Source organism: Euprymna scolopes, chromosome 19 (assembly GCF_053919585.1).
Source record: "Euprymna scolopes isolate OS-2025 chromosome 19, ASM5391958v1, whole genome shotgun sequence".
Taxonomy (NCBI): Eukaryota; Metazoa; Mollusca; class Cephalopoda; order Sepiida; family Sepiolidae; genus Euprymna; species Euprymna scolopes.
Window position 1 is genome coordinate 42,337,589 of NC_136500.1, and position 25,594 is coordinate 42,363,182.

Below are 25,594 nucleotides of genomic sequence, written 5' to 3' on the forward strand. Positions count from 1 at the left end.
ACTCTTACGTTTTATTTACATACTAGCAGGGGTACCCGGCGTTGCTCGGATGTTTCGAGGTGTGTGCGGTTTTGAGTAAATGAAAACAAAAGAATAAAGTACCAGAAGTGTCTTCCTGAGACTGTTCCTAATGTTCCCATTGTCGACTTCTTTTTCTGGTTTCAAAAAAAAACAATCAACAACTTTTTATCGACATTGTTTCACTGTTTATGAATATTGAAATAAAATACATTACTACACATTAATAATATCCCAATTTTAATCACTTTTAATCCCTTTTATCCGCATCTTTAAACTTTTGTTACTCTTTTTAAATGACAACGTTAATGTTTATGAATATTGAAATAAAATACATTAGTAAACATTTATTAATATCTTTTTTTTTACTGTTTATGTGTGAATGTTTTCGACTTTTTCTTGTCTGATATTGAAATATTATATATATGAAATATTGAAATTATTCTTATATTGAATATTGAAATAAAAGACATTACTACACATTTATTAATAATATCTTATTGAATATTGCAGTAATACTTAAGTTTAATTAATGTTATTTTCTTTTTTAATAGCATTTTATTTTTAAATGACGACGTTGGAACTGTTTCTGAATATTAAAAGAAAAATAATTATTAAACATTTATTAGTAAGAAAATGGGTGCTAGTGCACTCATTATCCGCTATATTTGAAATCGTATTTCTAAGATTAAAGTTTAATGTTTTTTTCGTGCTGTAATAATGTTATTATTTAAGAAGCCATTATTAACATGGGGAGGGTGCAAATGCGCCTAAAAAAGTAGAATCACATTTTACGGAATTAGCTAAGAGTGTTAATTTACAATTGAAAAAAAAAAGAAATTTAATTCAATACACAAAACTAAAAACCAAAAAAAAGTTGGGAAATTATTGTAATATTCATTTTCAGAAAATGCTATTAAAAAAGAAAAAGTCGATAAAAGTGAGACATAAACAGTAAAACCAAAAGAAAAGCTATTAATAAATGTTTAGTAATGTATTTTATTTCAATATTCATAAACATTAACGTTGTCATTAAAAAAGACTAAGAAAAGTTTTAAGAAGTCGATAAAAGTGATTAAAAGTGAGATATTATTAATGTGTAGTTATGTATTTTATTTCAATAATAATAAACATTAACGTTGTCATTTAAAAAGAGTAAAAAAAGTTTTCCAAAGTCGATAAAACTGATTAAAATTGGGATATTATAAATGTGTAGTAATGTATTTTATTTCAATATTCATAAACAGTGAAACAATGTCGATAAAAAGTTGTTACTATGGCAACGAAAATATGTCCTTACAAAGAAAGAAAGAAAGAAAATAAAAGAACGGAAGGAAAGAGCAAAACGGAAGTTGTGTTTGTGAAAATAAGTTCGGTGCGTTTCACGTAAATGTAAATCCAGGTTTTCATAAAACTCTAACCATGCGGGTTATAACGAAAGCGAAGTAATGTAATTGTGAAATCAATTCCAGGTAACGGATTGTGTTCTCTTTTAATTTAATTTTATTATAATAAATGCTTTATAAATTGTGTTTATGTTTCATGCTATTCAATGGCAAAGTAAGCGTGGTTCGTTTCAGCGTAAGTCCAGACCAGTTTTTAGATAAATTCTAACCGGTGATCGGTTTTATATGTCTCCTGTGAACGTTCTGGAACGGTGTAAGTGAGTGGCGGTGGTAGGATGAATTTGTTAGAGAGAGTATACTTTACTACTTCCATTAAATGTAACCGATTTTTACAGTGGACTCTCACCAGACAGAATATAGGAAACTCTGATCAGCAAGATACTGGACAGCTAATAAGCCTATAACATACGACAGATGTCGCGATTCAGTTTGTGAATGATACGACTGCACCAAATGTATACAGGTGCAGTCCTATAAATGTCAAAGTCGGAGGGGAAAAATGAGTTCATTTTATTTATATAGAGATAATTCAGGGCCTGCTTCCGCTGAAATACACTTGAATTTTAGTGTTTATTTGTGAAAATCTTACACTCCAAAACCAAACAAAAAAAATATTTTTTTCCTTATATTTTCATTTATCGGTGGCTTAATTGAGGATTCATTAACGCGTTTTCTAACACTAAACGAGAGAGAAAACATACAGAGAGATATTGAGGGGGAGACACTTGTATCTCTTTTTGTTTTCATTTGAACACAATTTTTATTTACTATAGATGCACCCAGAATTAAATAAAAAACAAAGATATTGTATACGTTGATAACTTGAAATCACTATTTACAAAAATAGCGCGGTACGTGCCACTTTTGTTTACATATTTCATTTCCGAATTACCGTTTGAATAGAATCGCAATGATTGAAATTAAATTGTTGTGTAATTATTTGTACAAAAATATACAATTACCCTCCAAACACAAAAAAAACTATTTTCCCTAATATATGTTACATTTATGGCTTAATTGTGACTCTATTAACGCGTTTTCGAGCACGGTAACGACCGAGAGAGAGGAAGGGGGAGGGAGTGACATATCTTTTTTTCTTTTGCTTTTAGTTTAGACTCACCTAACAATTTAATAAAAAAACCCAAAGATATCGAAAACTTGAAATTAACTGATAGGTACCATTTTAAAAAATAGCACGGTAAAATAAGTGCATACGCAATACTTTATTTTGCATATTCCATTTCCTAAGGACAGTTTGAGAAAATTCACAATTATTGAAATTTAAAATGTTGTGTAATTATTTCTAAAAAACAATGCAATAAATAAAAGTGACCAAAATGCCATTATTTTTAGTACTTATTTTGTTAGAAATCATTATATGACACTCTAAATTTATACCATTGTGTATTTATACAAAGCGTCATTTGCAAATGAAAGTTCTAAAATAAAGTGGTGTTTATGCAGTTATGTTATCGTGCTATTTTTGAAAATAGTATTTTGAAGTTAAATTCAATTTTGCATTTGTTATATTACATTTTTAGGTGAAAGTACAGAGTAGCAACAATATACCTGCAATTTCGGTAACATAAGTGCATGCACACTTAGTCAATCCCCCTCAAAATATATATAATAAAATGATTATATAAATTCAAGTTTTATATCTTTGTTGTTTTTAAATTGTTAGGTGAGAGTAGTTACATAACACTCGCCCGATAACATGAGTGCATAAGTATCAAAAAAGTGAGTTTTGATATCATATTCAACTGAATCTATAACAAGCGCCACTTTTTTTCATAGGCATCACCACTTATCAAGGCCAAGAGACCACTCGAGGACAAGGGTTGAAGAGTGTACAGTAGAAATTGGACAATATAGTAACCGTTAGTAATGGAGATTCGGTAAATTTCTTAACTTATATGGAACAGCTCATCAAAAACTTGTTTACGCTAGACTTAAAGACAACCATATTGTAGTCAGCTGGAAAGCAGAAAAACGGAAGACAATTCCATAGGCGTGCAGTTCTAAGAAAGAAGCTTTCATCATGAGATCTACGCTTAGGTTTAGGCACAGATAAAGAGTGGGGGAAACTTGTGATAGTGTTTTCTGCTACACGGGTGTTTTTTTGTGAAAGTTTGGCGAGGGGAGACCATAGAATGAAGCTCAGCCGAGCACCTGTTATGAAAACAATGATAAAGTAGAGAAAAACTCACAACATCTCTTCTGTGAGAAAGAGGTTGCAGGGAAGGGAAAAGGACATCCCCACAAGGCTGCGAAGTCTATTTTGAATTCTATCAAGGCAGGATAAGCACATTGTCATTGTATGCAAATAGGTAGTTTTTAGAATATTAATCAATATAACTTTATTTTTTACTTTTCGAATAAAAAATCCCGTTGGGTTAAATCAAGGTGGTTACAAAAGTTATTTTTTAGAAACTGCACTTGCGAAATTCATAAACTAGAAAAAAAATTGGGCTTGCATACAGATTTTGTCACCTATTTGCGTTATAAAAATATAATACTCTATGCATTAGTCGATTTAAAAGAAGTTTTAAGGCAATGTATTCACCGAGGTTTTTTTCCTTGATCGACGCACACTCTCTTTAACTAAAAGAGTATCTTAAAGGTCAACAAGGATACCTTACAAACACGAGTTACTAAGAAAACACTCCCCGCTTACATGTTTAGAATGGCTTTCAAAATAATAACATTATTTAACACGGTAAGAAAAATTACATCAGTACACAACATTTACATTTGTTTACCTCCATTTGTAGTTGTTATATATCAGTAAAAACTCACTAAATCCATTTTATCCCCCAAAATGTTTAAAAAAACATGGTTGAAATGCTTTAAAAAATGTTTTAAGAAAGATGCCTTTATTTAATTATAAAATAAAAAAAGCTAATTTGAAACCGTAAATAACGACATCTAATATAAACGATAAAACATGGACACGCCTTTTTTTGTGTTCATTAAATGAAGCTATTTTATTTCATGATCAAAACAGGCCACGTTGAGAGGAGGATAATATTATATATATATATATATATATATATATATATATATATATATATATATATATATATATACCCACATATATATATGTATGTATGTATATATATTATATTATATTATATTTCCTTGTGAAAAGAAAGGGATGTGTACCTGAACTGACATCTGTTCCTTTATAATTGATATGAAAAATTATTCAGAAAATACCAAAACATTACAACGGGGTATGTGTTAAATTATTGACAATTTTTTTTTTTTTTTTTTTTTATCAATTCTTTTTAACTTATAAGGTTTTACAGTGAATTTGCTAAAAAAAAATTTTTTAAATTCGTCATTATTTTTTATGTTATTTTTCATTCATTTTATTAATAATATGTTTTAAAACTTTCAACTGACGTGAAATTTTCGCTGGTTAATATTATAATTGTAAAAATCTGACACCATCAAAGAGTTTGTTTCTTTCTCGCTTTCTTTTACCTCCACTCATACTTTCTCTTTTTAATCACTTTATTTTTTTTTTCTTCGCTATCTCTTTTTTTATCAGCTATCGCTATTTCTATTTTTTCTTATTTTCCGCACTATATTTGTCTTTCTATCCCTTTTTTATTTCTTTATTTCCTTCCTTTTCTCTTCTGTTTTCTCGCTTTCTATCTCATTTTCTACATTCCTAATATTACCTTCTCTTTCTTTTCTTCCCTCATTCGTTTATTTTCCATTATCCCTTCTCCGTCTTTTATCTCCGTATTTCCTTCTCTCTTTTTCATTTCTCGATTTTTCCCTCGCTCTTTCTCCTTCGCTAATTTCAGTTTATTCTAACTATCGCTTTTAATTTGGTTTCGATTCATGTATCTCTATTTTATCTTCTACAAATATCGATTTAATTTTATCTTGTCACGTGATGCAAACAACGCAGTAGGTTACCGAGTACATTCTTTTTGGGACACGGCGCATTCGCCGGTGTCAATATACATTGGAACATAAGCCACTCATAGGACAGATTATAAGCAAAATTTGAAAGCCTTTCATTTAATGAAGGCGTCATAAAAATAGAGAGAAAATAAACATATTTCATTCCATTGCACGCACAAAAAAGGCGCGTCCATGTTTTATCGTTTATACGAGATGGCGGATCAATATATCCGACGCCGTTTGTGTAGTTCATTAAGCTGGACTGTAATATTAAGTCTTGAGTGCATAATGCGCAAGCTCACACGCACAGACACACACACACAGACACACACACACACACACACACACACACATATATATATGTGTGTGTGTATGTGTGTGTGTGCGTGTGTGTGTGCGTGTGTGTGCGTGTGTATGTGTAAGAAAGATAATTGTTTTCAATGAATAATTTGTGCATATATGTGAAATTACTGAACTACTGAAAATAATTCTAAAATTCTGGTTAGTGTTCCGTTGTTTAGGCCGTTTTATTGTGTAACTCTTACCTCCGACGGATTATTGTCCACTATTGCGGGATAAAAAATGTAACGTTCTCTAGTGCCGGACTATTTAAATATATCCAGGCATTCACTGAACGCTTAAACTATGTCACACTTATATTGAGGTGGAAAAAAAAAGAAAAATTGCAGATTCGATTGTAACTTTAAAGGTATCCGGAGGTACTAAAACAGTACTTTCTTTTTTTTAATCGCATTTTCAACCCAAAGTATTAGAATAGAAGGCGTTCTTACATCTGGGGATTTGTACTGTGTAGGGGTGGGATTTAGCTGTTTGTCGGGTTTGTCTGGAGTATTTACGCCGAGAAGATACAAGTGTTTGTAGTTCGTTACTTTAAAACACCCACAGGGATGCAGCATTTTGTCGATGGGACAGCGGTTAAAGCTTAGCTGACAGTGTGGGATGTATTAGGTTGGCGACTCTCTTTTGTAACACCGTCTAAGAGGGAGAGAGAAGTTGCAGATGAACCAGCTCACATGTGGCAACAATACTCCATACATGAGCGAATGGGGGTCTGGTATAGGTACAGGATACTCTCAGGCGTACGTAACTTTCTTGCACGGTAGGCAGAGCTCAACTTCTTTAGAGCAGCATTAGCAATATCCTGAATATATCTGCTCCAACTCATGTTCCCGGTGAACGATAAACTGAGGAGTTGGTACGAAGAACTGTAAAGTACTGTATTATTGGACAGTGTTATTAATGGCTGAGAAGGTTTCTCGCACTTATTAAAGGAAAGCATTATAATCTTAAAAGCATTGAATGTGACCATGCGTTTTTCTCCCCAATCCACCACAGACCGGAGGTTTTCCTATGGATACGTGTTCATTCGTTTTTTTCCTTCCTGTCTGTTATAGAGCGTGGTGTCGTCAGAAAATATACTCATCCCAGAGAGAATTTTATCAGGGAGGACATTAATGAATATCAGGAATAATAATGGTCTAAGGATCGACCCCTGACGTACACCCGCATTAATATCATATTGTTTTGGCATGTGACCATCGAGTACAACCTGGATTCTTCTCTTACTTAAGAAACATTTAATTATGTTAAGTATTTTTTCTTTTTTTTTTTCACGTTCAAACCTAACAAGGCATATCGCCACTTACACATAAGGGGCTACTGTTTGGGACCAAGCCTAGGAAAGATTAACAAGATAGTTGCTAACGTTACATTTACATTTCTGCATATCAGTACAGCCAGAAAATTGGGTAGAACGAAAGGGGATTCGAAAGCCTAGTTGTTCGAGGGGAGAAACTATTAGAATAGAAAGCTTTGTGGCATTTAGAGACCCCAACAGTGAAGGGGTGTAATTCTGTTTTTAAGCGGGTTTGTCGGTGAAATGTACTTTGAAATGGCACAAGTCCAACGAGTTCATCAGATCACATTGTGGTAAATATTTGTAAAACTGGCACAGAGATGCAACATTGCGGCGATAGGACAGTGGTTAGAGCTTAGTTGACATGGTAGGACCTATTAGATTGGAAACTCTTTTTTGGACCCTGTCCAATAGGGAGAGGCTATGGTAGATGCACCAGCCCAGATGTGGCAGCAATACTCTATGCATTAGTCGATGGTGGTCTTGTAAAGATAAATAATACTCCCATGTGTTCGTGAACCCTTCTTTGCAGCAGCCTTCGCAATGTCATTAATTTATTTGTTCCAGTTCATATTGCCCGTGAATTTTAGACAGAGGAGTTTGAAAGAAGGGTTCTAAAGTGATTTGTTATTTTCCATGGAAATCGGCTGTTGGAGAGGTGTCTTGTAATTGTTAAAAGAAAGCAGCTTAGTCTTACTAGCATTAAATGTTACCATCCATTTGCGGCCCCATTTCACTACGACCTCGGGGTCATTTTCTAACGATTCTGCAATTCTCTTAGATTTATATACATCATTCCTTTCCTTATGCATGTAATTGAACGTTGTATCACCAGTAAATATACACATCTCGGATACAATATTCTCAAGGAGGAACGTTTATGAATAATAAAATAAGAGTGGTCCAAAGATCCACCCCCGAGGCACTCCCGCATTAATATTATGCTGTTTAGGTATACATTCAGCAATGACAACCTGGATGGGTCTATGGTCTAAGAAGAACCTAATTATATTTAATATACAACCAGTTTTACCCTACGGTTAATTTTCCTTAGCCCTTTGTGTCAGACTTTGTCAAAGGCCATTGATATATCAGGAACTACAACCCTGGTTTTGTTCGCCTTATCCAGTACATGGTATATATGCGTTCAGAGATGACTGTTAAAATATTTGCAGTAGAATGACATTTCCTTAAACCATACAGTTTGTCGGCGAGAGTTGCTTTTTCAAGGTTGGATTTCGGCAAAGAGGGGAGTAAACTGATAGGGCAATAATTTAGAGTGTCAATCTTTTTATCAGAAATTTTGTATACTAGTATCACAGAGGTCACCCGCCAGCTATTAGGCAAGCAAGATCCGGCAAGGCATTTATTGTAAAGCTTGGAAAGTAAGGTTAAATAAGTATTTTATGATATCGTTTGTTAATTTTAATAAATCGAAAACTAAGCTTTTATCAAAATCGATCTGATCCCCACCATACATCAATTGAAATGTGTTGCTTTCGCCTTTGGAAGCTCTATAGCTTTTACACGTTTTTGGACTGGCCTTCACTTCTAAGTTGAAATGGAACACGTATATCAAATCTGTTGACAATATTGTTGGAAAAATGCTTGATACCATGCTCTATCTGTATGAGCTACGTACCTCCTAAAATAGAATGATATTGCCACATCTGGGCAGGAACTGCTCGATGCGTCCTCTCCTGCCTTCATAGAATTCAAAACCGGTTTTAAAACCTAGTAAGTAATATCCTTCTTTACTTCACTACAATTTCTTTCCCGTAGGAGGGGCGTGCCGAATCTGTCTCTGCATTATCGCTATTTCCATGGCATATGTTTGACTGCACTCCAATCTATGGTTCCCACTTACAATCTTTTCCCAAAATACACTCAACTAGGTACAACTACTATAAGTCATGTCTCTCATTTACTATCTGAACCTTAATCTTAATGCAGTTCAATGAATAATGCTCCTTTCCCAGAACTGCCCGCCTTTGGAACATTGTTCTGTTGGTCTGATTCCTGGTTGAATACAACATGGTAGCGTTCAAATCAATATAGGCACGTTCCTTTTGAGCCGTCCCAATAATAATCAAATTCTACACAATAAACACAATTAACAATTATTTACATTCAGTAATCCTTATCCTCGAGGGGCATTCGGACCTTGATACGCTGTGACTCCATAGTAAAAATAACATGAGTAGTCTGAATCAACTTTATTAAGCTTTTAAAATATAATGATAGATAAAACTAGGTCCAAATATACCTGTTATATAAGTGGCTACTTAATATAAATATTACTAAATATTATTGAATATTACCGGTTAGACTGCAATGGCCGATTGTTAGTGTTTAGGTTAGAAATATTTTGATAACAAAGAAAAATAATAATTGAATGACACAAAAAATATTATCAAAGTGAAATAAATATTTAAAGATAAACATATTTATGTTAAAATAGTTCCCAAAAATATCAACTTGGTAAAAATATTATTAACAAACATAAACATTATATGTGGCAAAAGTTGGTAATCCTATTTGTGTCTTGGTCACGTGGAGTTAATGACGTAACAAGTTCGAAAATACACGAAATCAGTTAGAGGAGTTTGTTGATGAGTTTCGAGAAAATCAATTAGACGGGGAAGTCCGCGGAAGCATTCTAGTTGACAAATAAAAAAAAAACCATCTGTAGAGAAAACGGATCATAAAAAACGAATAAAGACCATGTTTTTTTACATGGAGGTCACCACTTCTCAATGCCCGGAAGCAACTTTGGGATAATGGTTATTGCGTGTACAGTAATCAATGGGATAGTATCGTAGTAATCGTTAGTATTGGAGTTTTGATAAAGTGCCTTACTAAAGGGGACGGTTCATCAGGAATTTGATTATGTTGGACTTGACGACATCCAATTTGTAGTCAGTTTGGAAACAGGCAACGGAAGAGAGTTCCACAGGCGTGCACTTCTATGATAAAGACGCTTTGTTTATGGAATCAACGTTTTGCTTTAAGCACAGATATAGAGTGGAGGAAATTATTGACACTGGTTTCAGCTAGAGGGGCATTTATCGTGAAAGATTGGCGAGGGGGAACCAGAGATATGAGCTCAGACGAGCACTTGCCATAGAAATAATGATAAAACAAAGACTAGCTCGCAACGTCTCTTCTGTGGGAGAAGGGTTGCAGGGAAGTGAAAAGGGCATCCCCACTAAGCCACGAAGTCTATTTTTTACTCTGTCAAGGCAGGATAGGCTGCCCAGATATGGAAGCAGTACTCCATCCATGGACGTACATGAATTTTATATAGATAGAGAATTGCATCCGCAGTGAGATATCTTCGGAAGCAGTGAAGTAACCCCATCATTTTCCCAGCGATCTTGGTAACAGACTTGATGCACGTTTCCACTTCAGATCAGGAGTAAAGCTCAAACCCAGAAGCTTGTCAAAACATGGGACCTCCCAAGACGAGAGCCATCCATTTCAATTGATGTCAGATGAGGATCAGATCGTTGATGATATAAAGATAGGAGCTTGTTTTAGATGTATTAAAAGTAACAAGCCACCTCGTTCCTCACTGCACCACCCGATCGAGATCAAAGGAAAGAGAATCAGAGAGAACTTTGCCATTTACGGCCTTTGATGTGTTGCCATAGATGGTCCTGTCATTAGCATAGATGTCAACGAATAATTTAAGTATGTGTTTTGGGAGATTATTAATGTAGATCAGGAAGAGGGCCCAGGATGGACCCCTGACGGACTCCAGCATTAATACCCTGGGCCTTTGATATCTGCCCATCAACCACTACTCTTATGAGCCTATCAGAGAGAAATGATTTAATGACTGAGAAAGCATCTCCAGTTATACCGTAGCTGGAAATCTTGTGAAGTAGGCCTTTATCCCATACCTTATCGAATGCCTTTGATATGTCAACAGCAATTTCCCTAGAAAGGAAGCCTAGCACTAATGCTATGAGATATAACCGTTAGCACATCTGCTGTAGATCGAGTAGAACCAAACCCCTTATTACGTGTCACTAAGAAGGTTATTCCTGCAGAGGTTGTTGACTATTTAATATGGATTCCAGCAGCTTACTCATGATACACAGGAGACTTATTGGTCTGTACTGAGGCGAAGATGACTTACCACGGGGCATACTGATGAGGTTTTTCAGAGTGTTGGAAAGCACCTCTACTTTAGGCAACGCTTAAACAGTTTTGTAAGTATGGAGGCAAGTTCTGGTGAAAACTTTTTCAACACTATAATTGGAATGCCGTCAGGGCCAGTTGCTTTACTGGAATGGATATTATTGATTAGTTAGGCGACCGCACGTACAGATAGTTGTATGTTACATAGCGTGTTGTCTGTTTTAGGAGGAAATACGGGGTGTCTATGGCCTTCGTCGTATAGGGTAGAATTAGCTGAAAAGTTCTTGACGAATAGTTTGACCTTGTCTGATGCTGACGAGATGACCTCAGGTCCATTAATGATAGTTTGGATAAGACGTACGCTTCTGATCAGGATCCTGTTTGCTTTTTGCCAAAACTGGTGGAAACCAAGCCGCTGCTCAGCTACTTTGGATTTAACGGACTTAGCAATTAGCTTTCTTGCCTTTTTTATTACTCTTTTACAGTGGTTCTTGGCAGTCCTGAAGCAGCTTTGGTCACAGTACATCTATTACGTTGGTAGCCATGGAAAAAGTGATTTGTGCGGGATGGGAGCAGCACAATTTGTGGAGAACCATGGCTGGCTATTAGGTTTTTGCTGGGATGTTTTGGATTGTATGAATCGGTCTATGCCTACAATTAACCATTCGGTCATGTCTGATACTAGAGGGGGCACAACCATTTTAAACATGGAATGCAGAGGTAGATCAGATATGAATGTACGAAAGCTATCCCAGTCAGTAATAGAGTATCGATATACAGCACGGTGTAGAGGTATGTCTGAAGACTTATTTCATTTCATTTTTATCTTTACTGATACAACGGAGTGGTCGGAAGATCCTAGAGGAGTTAGAAGAGAACATGAACATGGCTCAGGCGAATTAGTGAGAAAAGGGTCTAGAAAGCTTGCATACTGACCAGTAGTATCGGGCACACGGATGGGTTCATGATCAATCTGAATGAGGTCATAATCAATGTCAAAATCATGACAGAAGTTCCCGTCATCATCTATCTTATTTGACTGGGTCAGCCATCTCACATTATGGACATTGAAGCCCCCGCAAATGTGAATGTTAGCCGAAGGATGAGCAGACAGTATGTGGTTAATTTTCTCAGATATACTCTTAAAGATAGTAACCCCGCTGTTGCGGGGCCGATAGACGGCAAATATAAATGCGATGGTATAAGCAACTGCAACTTGGAAGCACATATAAGGTAAATTAGGGTCTTCTCTAGAGATATCTTTACCACACGGAAAGCCATCTTTAATGTAGTCACATATTCCATGTCCATGGCAACGTTGGGGCCAGATTTAGATGTTAACAGAGTATCCTTTAGTTAGGAACTCTTCTAGGGAAGTGGTCGGCCCTATTTAAGCTTCGCTTAGAAAGAATATGTCCGGTTTTGTCTCCTGACAGAGAGGGAAAGTAAGAGAAAAAAAGGCAGGGATTTTTTTTTTGTAGCAAATGATTAGGTAAAGCCGTTACAATTACGCACTAGTATAGCATGGAGAGGCTCCACCAGGAACTTCTGCAGTGTCCAGAATCTATGTATTAAATGGCAATACAGCAGCCCCAGTACTTTGCACCTGCTGATAGGACAGTCTCCTTAGTGGTTAATCCAAGCTTCGGGTCCCTGTCTATCAGGCGGATAACGTCAGCCCAGATGAAACGTTTACCTCTCGCACCCTTACTAGTGACGTGACCACAAGGATAGACATAGAAACAGAAAATTTCCGACATATTTGGTTACAGTTCACGAAGTATTACTGACCTGGAAAGCAGATTTTTCCTCACCCTTTGTCAGAAAAAATCAATCATTGGAAATGAGAACTGAGGGACAAAAAAGAAAAAGCGAAAGTTACTGGAGCTGCCGATAACACATCCACAGTACATTATCTACTCTCTATTTAAAACAAATAAAAAGGTAAAAAATAGGTACAAGCGACTTATTAAAATCTACTTAATATAAGTCCGCCGCTCCATTTCCAATTTAGGAAGATATTTGAAAATAGTCGCCCCTCCCATATTAATATGTGGATGTGTTTGGCTTTATATACCTCGAGTTACAATGTTCGAGCTGCTAGTTTTACCTTATAATAAAAATACGATGATGGAATATTTATTGATTTGTGAAGACGGATTATTTTGAAATAATTTAAATTTGAAGAACTCGTATGAAAACTGGTTTAGAGTAATACCATTTCGGTTACGTATTAAGTTAAGACCAGTTAAAAATAATGCATACTGCAGAGAACAACCCGCGTTTAAAGTGCAGTTTTAATTTGGAAAATTCTAGTTTTCATGTATGACTTTGTTTTTCGTTTTGAATATAAGAAAACAGTATTGGTTATTAATAGTATATTTGAAAAAAAAAGATTCAAAAACAACTAAAAACAACATTATGATTATTAATTAGTACTATGAAATATTAATTAAATAAGCTATTTAATAAAAACATATATAAAATCTCCAGCTATGTAGAACAGTTGGGCTTTACCACTTGGAAAGTGTCTTCGATTACAGAACTTCACTACAAAACAAAACGCAGGACAAAAGCACTATACACAAAATTACGTCTACCTCGTTTGTGTGCAAGTAGCCAAAGAGGTTAATCCTCCTGTTTGTTGAATTATTCCTGAAGTTATCTCTATATATTTATTATAAATGGTAAAAAATATTCACACCCGCTCAATAGGAGCCTATTATGCTTTTATATATATATATATATATATATATATATATATATATATATATATATATATATATATATATATATATGTATATATATATTGTTTCTGTCTAGCCTTATATGGAATATATATATATATCCATATTTTTTGTTTATATATATATATGCATATATATGCATATACATATATATATAACCAAAAACAAGGCTATATATATATGTATATATATTCCATATAAGGTTAGACAGAAACAAATATATATATATATATATATATATATGTATATATATATATATATCTGGCTTACATTTTTTATAAAACTTTCTTATATATAATTATATATATATATATAAATTCCTTACATTTTTTATAAAACTTTCTTAAAAGTTATAAATAAATGATTCATTTATAATTGTGTTTGTCTATACTTCGCGATAACTCCTGGGTGGGACCAAGGGGTCGTTCTAGGGCTAATAAAAACAGTCTATTTTTTAGATGATTTTACCATATTTGTCCAAAATTACTGTGTACGTCTATTGAGTTACCAGGGTTTGAGGACTTTCGGGGCTCAATTTGGGTGGGTGGGGGGCAAATGCTGAACTTAGTCATTTTTTTATTCCTCGTACAATTTGCACCCACGGGAATACATGACTGCTTCACTTGTTTCTTTCTTTATATATATATATATATATATATATATATATATATATATATATATATATATATATATAAAGCTGAATGTCAGTGTGTGTTGTGTGTATGTGTGTGTGTGTGTGTGTCTGGTCACGAATATGCTCCTATATGGTTGACTATTTAAAAAAAAAAACTGATTATATATAATGATAGAAGATGTATCGAGACAGAGGAATGGGTATATTAGATCTGAGAGGCGTGCAATAAGTAATGCCCCTGACCCACTTCCCATGGCAGTAGAGCAAGGAATCTTGTCACAGTTATAAGTCTTTATCTACATAGGAAGCATCCAGAGTTATGCATTTCTCTCATCGTTTGATGCAGCTCTGGAGACCGTTTTTGTAGAACACCCCAGGTTGGTCCTCCAACCACGATGTGACTTCAGAAATCAAAGCTGCATAATCTAGGAAACGCTTTCCTTTCAAAAAACACTTGATGACTGGGAAGGGGTGAAAGTCAGAGGGTGCAAGGTCAGGAGACTAGAGAGGATGGGGCACATCTGATCCGGTGGCATGCGAGTTGTGAACCGGAGAGTTGTCTTGCAGGAGGAGGTACCTTTGCTGATATTGCCCCGCCTCTTGGTTTTGATAGCTTCCCTTCAAAAGTAAAGCGTAATAGGCTTCTGTAATTGTGGTACCCTTTGCCAAGAAATCTGGCATCACTACTCCGTACTTGTCTAAGAAGACTGTGAGCATGACCTTGCCAGAGGAGGGCTGCGCCCTTGCCTTCTTTGGAGGAGGTGAGTCCAAGTGCTTCCACTGCATTGACTGGGCTTTGGTCTCTGGATCATAGTGATGGACCCATATTTCATCCTTTGTTATCAGTCTTTTGAAAAACTTTGACTCATCTTCTTGGCACATCTCCAAATCTATCCTCGAGCACTCGACGTGTTCTCCCTTCTGGAATGGTGTGAGCAACCTGGGAATCTATCTGACCTTATCCATATGCAAATGGTCATGAATGATAGTTTCCACAGACCCTGTACTAATCTTTACACCTTGGGCTTTTTGGCAAATAGTCATGCGCTGATCTTCCAAGATGGCAGCCCCAACTTGATGGACAGATGCCTCATCAATAGCAGAAGGGGGCAACCAGGTCTGGGTGCTGTTTCCACTGTCTTCCTTCCATGTTTGAATTCACGATGGCAGCGTTTTACAAGGTCATATGATGGGGCATTATCACGATGAGTTTCTTTCATTTCATCAAAAGTCTCCTGTGGTGTGCGTCCTTTCAAATACAAAAAACGTGATCACTACTCGACATTTAACAGGGTCCATATAACACCTGACTCAGTTCAAATACCTGTAAAACAGAAACCACAATTTGTTCAGAGCTGTAATTTGCCACATAACCCATAGAGATATAAATCATTTCACACGCAAAATTTCAGCAAGATCAAACAACTGGAAGTTTAGCAGGGGCATTACTTATTGCACACCTCTTGTATATATATATATATATATAATATATATATATATAAATATGTAATATATATATATGTATGTATATATATATATATATATATATATATATATATATAGAGAGAGAGAGAGAGAGAGAGATGTACAGGTACAGAATTTAAATAAAGTTAAGGTTTTCGCACCGCAAGGATGGGGTCTGATAGACTCCCTCTTTCTGCAGCCTTGGACTGTGCTATTGGCCAGCATTTGTTTGACAACACGTGCTGTGCCGATAGATATAAAATTCAATGGTTCGAGGTGCTACATAGAGCGGACTCCAGAAACCATTTAAAGATTTTGGAGTCTGTCTCTATTGCGGTGCGGAAACCGTCTTTGTACCGGCAGAAAGAAACATCTAACGCATTGTTTCTCTTTGAGGATCTGTGAATCTTTTCTCCCGTTTTTTTACCCTCGTTGTGCCATCATTTTAATCGTTTTTTAAACGTTAATAAACTTTATTTTAATGTCCCCGTAATTTTTGGCACATTCAATAGTTCCCCATCAGAACTCTTTACATTCGACATAGTATTATTTTTACGCTATCAATTTTCTCCTGATGAGATGATAGCTGAAAGAGCTCTCGAGACTCCGCCCATTATATATATTTATATATATATATATATATATATATATATATATATATATATATATATATATATATATATATATATATATTTATTCTTCATTTCGTATCGTTTTTTTTGCACCATATTTCTTTATTCTGTTCTTCATTGTTAATCTATTCACTAGTGCGAACATTTCGACAACAATAGAAGAACAAATATATTATTCGCCAGTGTTCGTTTAGATAAACTGCCATTTATTTGCTTCCCCACAAAAGCAAAATGTGGCACAAGGTCACTTGTAATGTAGAAAACCAGGTCCTCCAAAAAAGTGACTCTGGAAATAGGACATTTTAAATAAAAAACAAAAATACTCAGTATAGTGTTTACTCTCCATTGAAATAGCACAAAGTAAGTTTTGTGCAGAATAGATACTCCACTGATCTTGGCCCGACGCGATTTAGATATATTGAATATGCATATGAAATCATACAATTAGGTCGGTTCAATACTTCCACGTATATCAGTTGATATTCTCACTTCTGGTAACCTGGAAAACACACACACACACACACAACACATTGTTGTTATATATTTGGTAATTGTTTTCAAATTCATTAAGAACGGCGACGTAATTATGAACTTATTGTGGGACTTTCTATTTGTTTTCTAATTTTGACTCACCATTTGAAATGACTTTGTTATAGGGATAAAGATAGGCACGTGTTTCACTCGCTAACTTTTGTCTGACAGGATGAGGATTTGTATCATTTGGAATATTCGGATGTTATTCTCGTCACGTTGCCAGAAATGTATGCCGAGAGTAATGGCCCGAGTAGTAGTAGTAGTAGTAGTAGTAGTAGTAGTAGCAGAAGTAGTAGTAGTAGAAGAGACCACGAACAAGAACACGAACAAGAATAAGAACAACAGCAATAACAACGGCACTGTATTAAATAAAAAAAATAATCAATGTCATTGCAAGAAACTATAATTATGTTTGCATTGCGTAGTTTTTCATATTTTTCGATAACAACGATATTGCATGAATCATTAAGCTAAGGTTGTTGTTAATATAGAGAAAGTGTATATAAATTAAAGTTGAGTCTGTATGAATTCTCAATAACAATGATTGATCCACAGAGAATACCATGACAAAACATTTGTGTGAAAAATCAAATGTTTTAATTACCCAACACGCTGTAGCCTCAGTCGCAAAATAGACAAAGCATGTAAAAGAACTTCAACTCACTTTGTTATATTATTTATATTACACCGACATTTATTTTCTCATTCTTCTGCTACGTCTCGTTACGGGTATTGATTCTCGCGTGATCACCTTTTCAGGCGTCCTAGCGAACGTCATCTAAATCTGTAACGTGATCGTAATCGCGAACATGCTCTCGAACGTCATACACTTCTCTAACGTAATCATTTTCTCGAACGTGATGTCTCCTTTTCGTAGTTTTCTTTTTTCTTGACTGTGGCATCATTTCGCTCACGACTCCGTATTTGCATATAGCCGTTGGCACCATGTCACAAATGTTAAAAATTGGTAAAATAACAAAGGTTAGAGATCGTGGCGATAAATGTCAGAAAATAAGACTTTGCATTAAACATAATTCAGTGAGAAAACACTATAAATATTATCTTTAAATTGATGATTTTTATATATCGTTATATATAAAAATGATTTTAAAAGGAAACACGTTTGGTAAAACTTATGAGTGACACTAATTTTTTAAAAACTAAATAATCTATTAACAAAAACAATTCGTGTGTTTCTCTCTTTATATCTCTCGCTTTCGTGCTGTCTCTCTCTCTCTCTCTCTCTCTCTCTCTCTATCTGTCTCTCTCAGTAAGTGTGTGTGAGTCGTTTCCTATGTTTCGGAACGGTTGAACCGATTTTTTTTTAATTTCAAGTAAATTTATGTGTCTGACAGTGTTCTTAGATAGGTTGTGTATCGGAATGACCTAGATAAGTTTAAAAAATCAACACTCGAAAAAATCCGACCAACTCATGAATAGTCCGATTTTGATCAAAATGAACACTCTGGTGCACTCTAACGTCATAAGTGCATTAAAAAAATTTAATCGCCGCATAAGTAGACAGGATTGGCGTATAAAATCAACAAAGGTTTCTTTAATAATGCAGAGGCGCATGGGAAATTAGTCCTCGCGCGAAAGCGCATGACACAAAATGTTTTAAATAATAATAATAGAATAACAATAACAAAGTCTTTCGCTAGCGAGGACTACTATTGAGCGTAACCAGTTATACACTCCTTTTGAAATTTTCATCACTATTTTCTCGTTATCTACTGAATATTTTTAATGAAACCTATATGAAATATGTTCCTTATTAAATTGTAAATATTTTCTATTCTGAAAGAAGTTTTAAAAAATGTTATCTAAAAAAGTTATTTTAAAGTTTTTGTTAAAAAAAATTCAGATTTTCTCATTATTCAGACATGTATGACAAAGAGAGAGTTGCAAAAAAGAGTTGTGGCATGAGGAGAATTACGAACTGAAGCAGAGAGAATATTCAGACCTGTAATAATACAAAGAGGAGGTTGCAAAAATGAGATGTGGTGTGAGGAGAAATACAATCTGAAATAGAGAGGCGTAGAGTTTTTATAAATACACACAAAAGCACATTCATCTTTTTTTAAATCCAAATTAATAAATTAAATAAAATATAATCTTAAAAAGATACGATACAAGTTAGAAAAGCAATTTTCATGCCTTGGATGAAATGCTTTTCTAACTTGTTAATGTTTTTATTAGAGTAGAATTGCCCAATATATTAAACTTTTATTCAAGCAATTATATAAAAAATAAATTTATAAGATGAACCGCTTCCTCTTTATACACCATGGTGGATTCCGGATTAGAGCAGCAAATCATTCGATTTGATCGAAAAATTGACAATTCCACTGATTTCAATAAAAAATCATAAATATTAAAATTCATGAACGTACGTTGATCATCATTTAATCCAGGGCAATGCCGGATCGCCTTCTAGAATAAACTACACGAGATCGTACTTAAATTGGAATACACCTTATGTATACTGATACTTGTAATAAAATATAGTAAAATTAGTATATAATATCTAAATTTAAAATTTTTTCATTGCTTTTTTCGACTTTGGTGTAATGACTGCTGACGAAGAAAACAGAAAATTTAAATTTGTATGAATTACTTTGTGGAGAGTCTATTTTTTTTATGAAAATCGCTCCAGCAAAGACATGAAGCGACCATCAAAATAAGAAAAAAAATACTAGATTGAGTTAATAAGTTGGGTGAATTGCTATTTGAATAGTGATGAATATTACGGGAGTAGTTAAAATAATGAATAGAATGAACAGTATTTTATTACTTGTCAAAACTGTTTATAAATTATATTTCTTTGCCAGTATATCGTCTTTTTCATTATTTTTTAATGTATTTCTTTAATTCATTTCTTATTTGTTTTGGGTTTTTTTTTTCGTTCGTTATTTTTTTATCTTTTCCTTCTTAATCTTCCTTTGTATATTTTTTCTGATTTTCTTTTTTTTTTTCATTTCTTTATTTCTTTATTACTCTTTTCTTTCTTTAGGCTTCTACTTTTCGCTTGCATTTCATTCCTTATATATCTCTTACGTTCTCGTTGCTTTTAATTCCCATTAAGTTCTATGCTTTATTTTCTTTTCACATTTTCGTTCCTTCTCTCGCTTTATCCATTTTATATTCGCTCATCTATTTTCGCCTTACATATTTCGATTCTTGAATTTCATGATTCTTTTTTCTTTTATTTCGCTTGTTTGTCGTTCCCATCTTAAAATTATTCTTTATATCACTCTTTATATTCTTAAACTCATTTGAATCCTTTCGTGGTATTTAGCTTATCCTCCCCATTCTCAATAACGACAACGCTACCCAGCTCTTCCATAGAAGTACGATTTTAATTTACCGTAAACCTTTCCGTTTATTTCAATCCTCCTTTCTCTTTCTCATCGTTTACTGATTACCACCTAAGATTTAAATAATTTTCATGCGAAAGATGTAATTTTATAATAAAACCGGATATTTTATTATATGCGAAGAGCGAGATTTAATGAGTTCCTCACCCAATTTTATAAGACACATAAATAAGCAGTCACCTTAGATAAAAACTAGAATACAATAAAAATAGCCGAGTATAGTAAACATGGTCTGCTGATTTTGATTCCGGTTTTGTTTCTGTCTAATTGGTTATATAGACATCATACATATATATATATATATATATATATATATATATATATATATATATATATATATATATATATATATATATATATGTATGTATGTATATATATGAATATATATATGTATATATATATATGTGTGTGTGTGTATATATATATGAAAACTATTGCTAACATAGTTTAAGAAAGGAGACTGTCACAAACAATGAAACACAGCCATATATCGATTGTCACCGTCGTGCCGTCCATAAGAAGAGAGGAAGTCAAACAGAGTAGATATTCGTGTATATAACAAAGATTTCTGTAAAAACCAAAAAAAAAAAAAAATGCATATCAATTGGACTCTCTACATAGTATTATATAGTAATATTCAAATTCAAGGTGAATAAATATTTTCATAAACCGTCTTATTTTATGCCTCCGTTCAGTCTCGAAAAACAAAGGATACCTCTGTAGGGACAACTGCGCCTGTAATTGTGAGGCAACGGGTTGCGCAATCCCAAACCACACCTCTCCTAAATCGGTGCTGCTTTAGTCCATTGGTAAGGAGAAGTTCATGACGACCGGAAAAAAAAGTCAAATGAAGCGGGTGCACAGAAAGTATATGGAAGTCCCAAAATGGTCACCCATTTGGTTCTGGTCAGGATTATCGTTGCTTAACTCCAGGGATCTGACGGTACCCAGTGTGGCAAACGAGATTATGCCACCTTATCTATCTATATATCTAAAAAGTGAACGTGTCTGTCTGTCTGTCTGGCTGTGCCTGTGTGGCTGTATACATTTCCCTACGCAATAACTCTTTCAATTTTCAGTCCACAGACTAGAAATTTGATATACAGGGCACTGAGATTTGCCAACATCTTTGTAATCAATTTTTGGCCAGAAATTTGGCTGTTAAAAAGTCAAAATTAAACGATTAAACTGTGTAGAACTCTACAAAACTCCTCCGCCAATTTTTGGTATAAACAATTGAAATTTTAAATATAGGTTCCTTGAACTGGATCTAACTTAAGAACTTGATTTGAGCTCAAAACAATAAATGTTAAGGGGACATAATAGGGGTCAAAGTTTTAAAAAATTTCACCTGTGCGGCCTCTACCAAATTACTCAAACAATTTCTGGTCTTAATATCTAAAAGTTTGCATAAAGGATAGTCAGAGATAGGGAAAGCTTTTTAATCGGTGTGGGCCGAAAGTTTAAGCTACCAATATATAAATCTATGTATGTATGTTTGCATGTCTGCCTAAAACTTTCTACAGAGGCGACGGATTTTCACAAGATCAGTATCGTTTGAATGTCGACCCTTCAGACCAAAAATACTGAAAAATTGGCTAAAAACATTAATATTTTCACCCTCAAATGGGCACTTTTCTACAGGGAGTGGTCGCTTTTTTCGCCGATATTTTCGAAAGTTATCCTCTCTTTTCGATTGTCTAGCCTTAATTTAAACCTACGTCACGTTTTTCTCCCGTTCTTTTACTCCTTCACGGTACGGGTTCGAGCCTGCCGTCCTACTACACATTTTATTTTGCTCAACATACACCACCAAACACCCGATCAATGCCGGGCTGAAATGCTAGTAAATAATAAAACTAATATATTTCATTGATACATTTTTTTTCTGGGTGATAATCATGTAATCCCATAATTGTTTCTTTCGAGTGGCTTTCTGTACTAAGACTAAACTGCAATTTCTTGAAATATAGATGTTCTTCTTTACTGACAAAGACGGGAAATATGGCATGTGCACTTTTGTTAAATAATGGCGTTGACCCACACCGGAAAGAAATGGGTTTGGAAATTGAAGTAACAAAAGAAATACCGGAAGATACCAGATTTACGAAAAATAGCGAGTGTGAAAAAAACGTCTTCTGATTTAAATACGTTCCAGATTTTGACCCATGATGAAATAGCTGACGTAAACGCCTGACAAATTTAAGGGAATATTAGTAAATAAAAACATATCTCTCTTTCTCTCTCTCTTTCTCTCTCTCTTTCTCTCTCTCTCTCTCTCTCTATTTCTCTCTCTTCTACACTGCTTCACGCGCAAAGTGTCAAAAAGTTTATTTTTTAGACGCACAGTAATTTCATATTCGATATCATATTATTAATATAAGCAATTAATTAATATTATTAATTCAGGCAAAGATCACAGTGTAGTAACTGTTCTACTGCTACATTTCGCATTTTCTGTCCTAAGTCAGTGGTAGAAAAATCCTTCATGACTGAGGAAATTTTAATTTTTGTTCCTATCCTTTTAGGGGAGCTGTGTTTTCCCAGATTAAAAAAAACTAAGTCCTCGTGCGGTTGCAAGTAAATAGACACATGAAGACTCGGTGTTGCCAGGGATTGACTTAGAATGAATAGAAATGAAATGTAAACAACGCATTGTAGCTTAACTGCCATAAAAATATTTTCTTAATTTGCAAGCTACCTATATTAACGTATTGAACACTTTGAACTAAATAATGGCAATTTATAATAATGTATCTCTTTATAAAATACGCGTTGACAGAGTACAAAATAGACTTCGTGGCTTAGTGAGGGATGCTCTTTTCTCTTTCCTGCAGCCTCTCTCCCACAGAAGAGACGCTGCGAGCCTGTCTTTGTTTTATCGTTATTTTCATAGCAGGTGCTCGTTTGAGCGCCAATCTCTGGTCCCCTCTCGCCAATCTTTCACGAAAAGCACCCATCTGGCTGAAACTACAGTCATTAATTTTCCGCAGTCTTTATCTGTGCCTAAATCCAAGCGTATATTCCATGTGCAGACCTTCTTTATTAGAAGTGCACGACTGTGCAACTCTCTTCCGATTGCTTGTTTCTCACCTGACTACAACTTGGATGTCTTCAAGTCCAACATAAACAAATTCCTGATGAACCGCCCCCCTTAAGTAAGACACTTTGTCGAATCTCCAATGCTGACGATTACTACGATACTATCCCATTGATTACTGTAAACACAATAACCCTTATCCCCGAGTGGCTTTCGGGCCTTGACAAGTGGTGACCTTCATGTAAAATACGTACTTTTATATATATATATATATATATATATATATATATATTTATGTATATATATATATATATATATATATATATATATATATATATATATATATATATATAAGAGAAAAGAAATTAAAACTGTGAGTTGAAATTTACAATCAGATTTATTGTTCGACCGAATACTCCCAAAAACAATTTACAAAGTATTGTTATTATTCTGCGACGTTTCGGGGATTACTATTCTTGCTATTTTTCTAATCAAAGGACAGAAAGAAATTAGCAAATTATTTCTGATTTCGTTCTTTCCACTGATAAGAAGACTGGCAATAATAGTATTGTTTGAAACTCCGCGGAATAAGGACTTTGTAAATTGATTTTTGGAGTATTTGGTCGAACAATATATTCGATTGTAAATTTGAACTTAGTTTTAATTTCTTTTCTCTTATAATAAGCTGTACACTATATTCTATGTGTATTGAATCGTTTTGATGGAATTAAAATATCTATATATAAATACGTAAATAATTGAATTCATTCAAAACGTATCGCAAAAACAAAAACAAATAACATTTAAATACATCGCGACAGTCGAGCGGGATGGACGCACGGATAAAGGGTTTAGGCTCATTACCGCAGCGTCCCGATTTCGAATCTCGCTCGATTCATCAACTCTGATGAGTCGTAGACGACGAAACACGTGTCAGAGGATAATTATATTTTATAAAATATTATGTATGCCGCTCCCCATATTGGTGGTGTACTAAGTTGGTTAAAGGAAAAATTGTTCCCAACTCGCATTTAGGAAAAAATGCACTTTGCTAAATAATTGAATTCATTCAAAACGTATCGCAAAAACAAAAACAAATAACATCTAAATAAATCGCGATACATCCAGATAGCCGAGTGGGATGGACGCACGGATAAAGGCTCATTACCGAAGGCTCCCGATTTCAAAATCTCGCTAGATTCAGCCTCTCTGATCAGTCATGGACGATGATACACGTGTCAGTGGATAATATATATTTTAAAAATAATATATACAAATACGTGTATTTATATGAGATTAGTGATAGTGCTTTTTAACAGACGGGTGTTTCTTGTTAAAGTTTGGCGAGGGGGATCATAGATTGGAACTCAGCCGAGTACTTGCCATGAAAATAACGAAAAAGCAGAGAAAAATTCGCAACATCTCTTATCTGAGAAAGAGGCTGCAAGGATGACCTCCGATCTGTAGTGGAATGGGGACAAAAATGGATGGTCACATTCAATGGTGCCAAAACTAAACTTGTTTCCTTCAATAATTACAAGAAACCTTCTCTACCCCCAATAGCAATGGCCAAAGATTCCTCATCTGAAAGTTCATCTTTTAAACTCCTCGGCCTAACGTTCGCAGGAAACATGAGTTGGAACAATTACATTGAGAGTATTCCCAGGACTACTGCGAAGAAATTAGGTTCTCTCTACCGTGCAAGAAAGCTACTAACGCCCGAAAGTATCCTGTACATCTATAAGACCACCATTCGCCCATGTATGCAGTATTGTTTCCATATTTGGGCTGGTGCATCTGCTACTAGTCTCTCGCTCCTGGACAAGGTACAAAAGAGAGTCGCCAACTTGCTAGGTCCTGAACTGTCCTCTAAGCTTCAGCCTCTATCCCATCGACGAAATGTTGCATCCCTCTGCCTGTTCTACAAGTACTTTAACGGTGAATGCTCTGACGAACTGCAAGCACTTGTACCCCTTCGGCGGAAATACTCCCGACAGACCTGACAAGCAGCTACATCC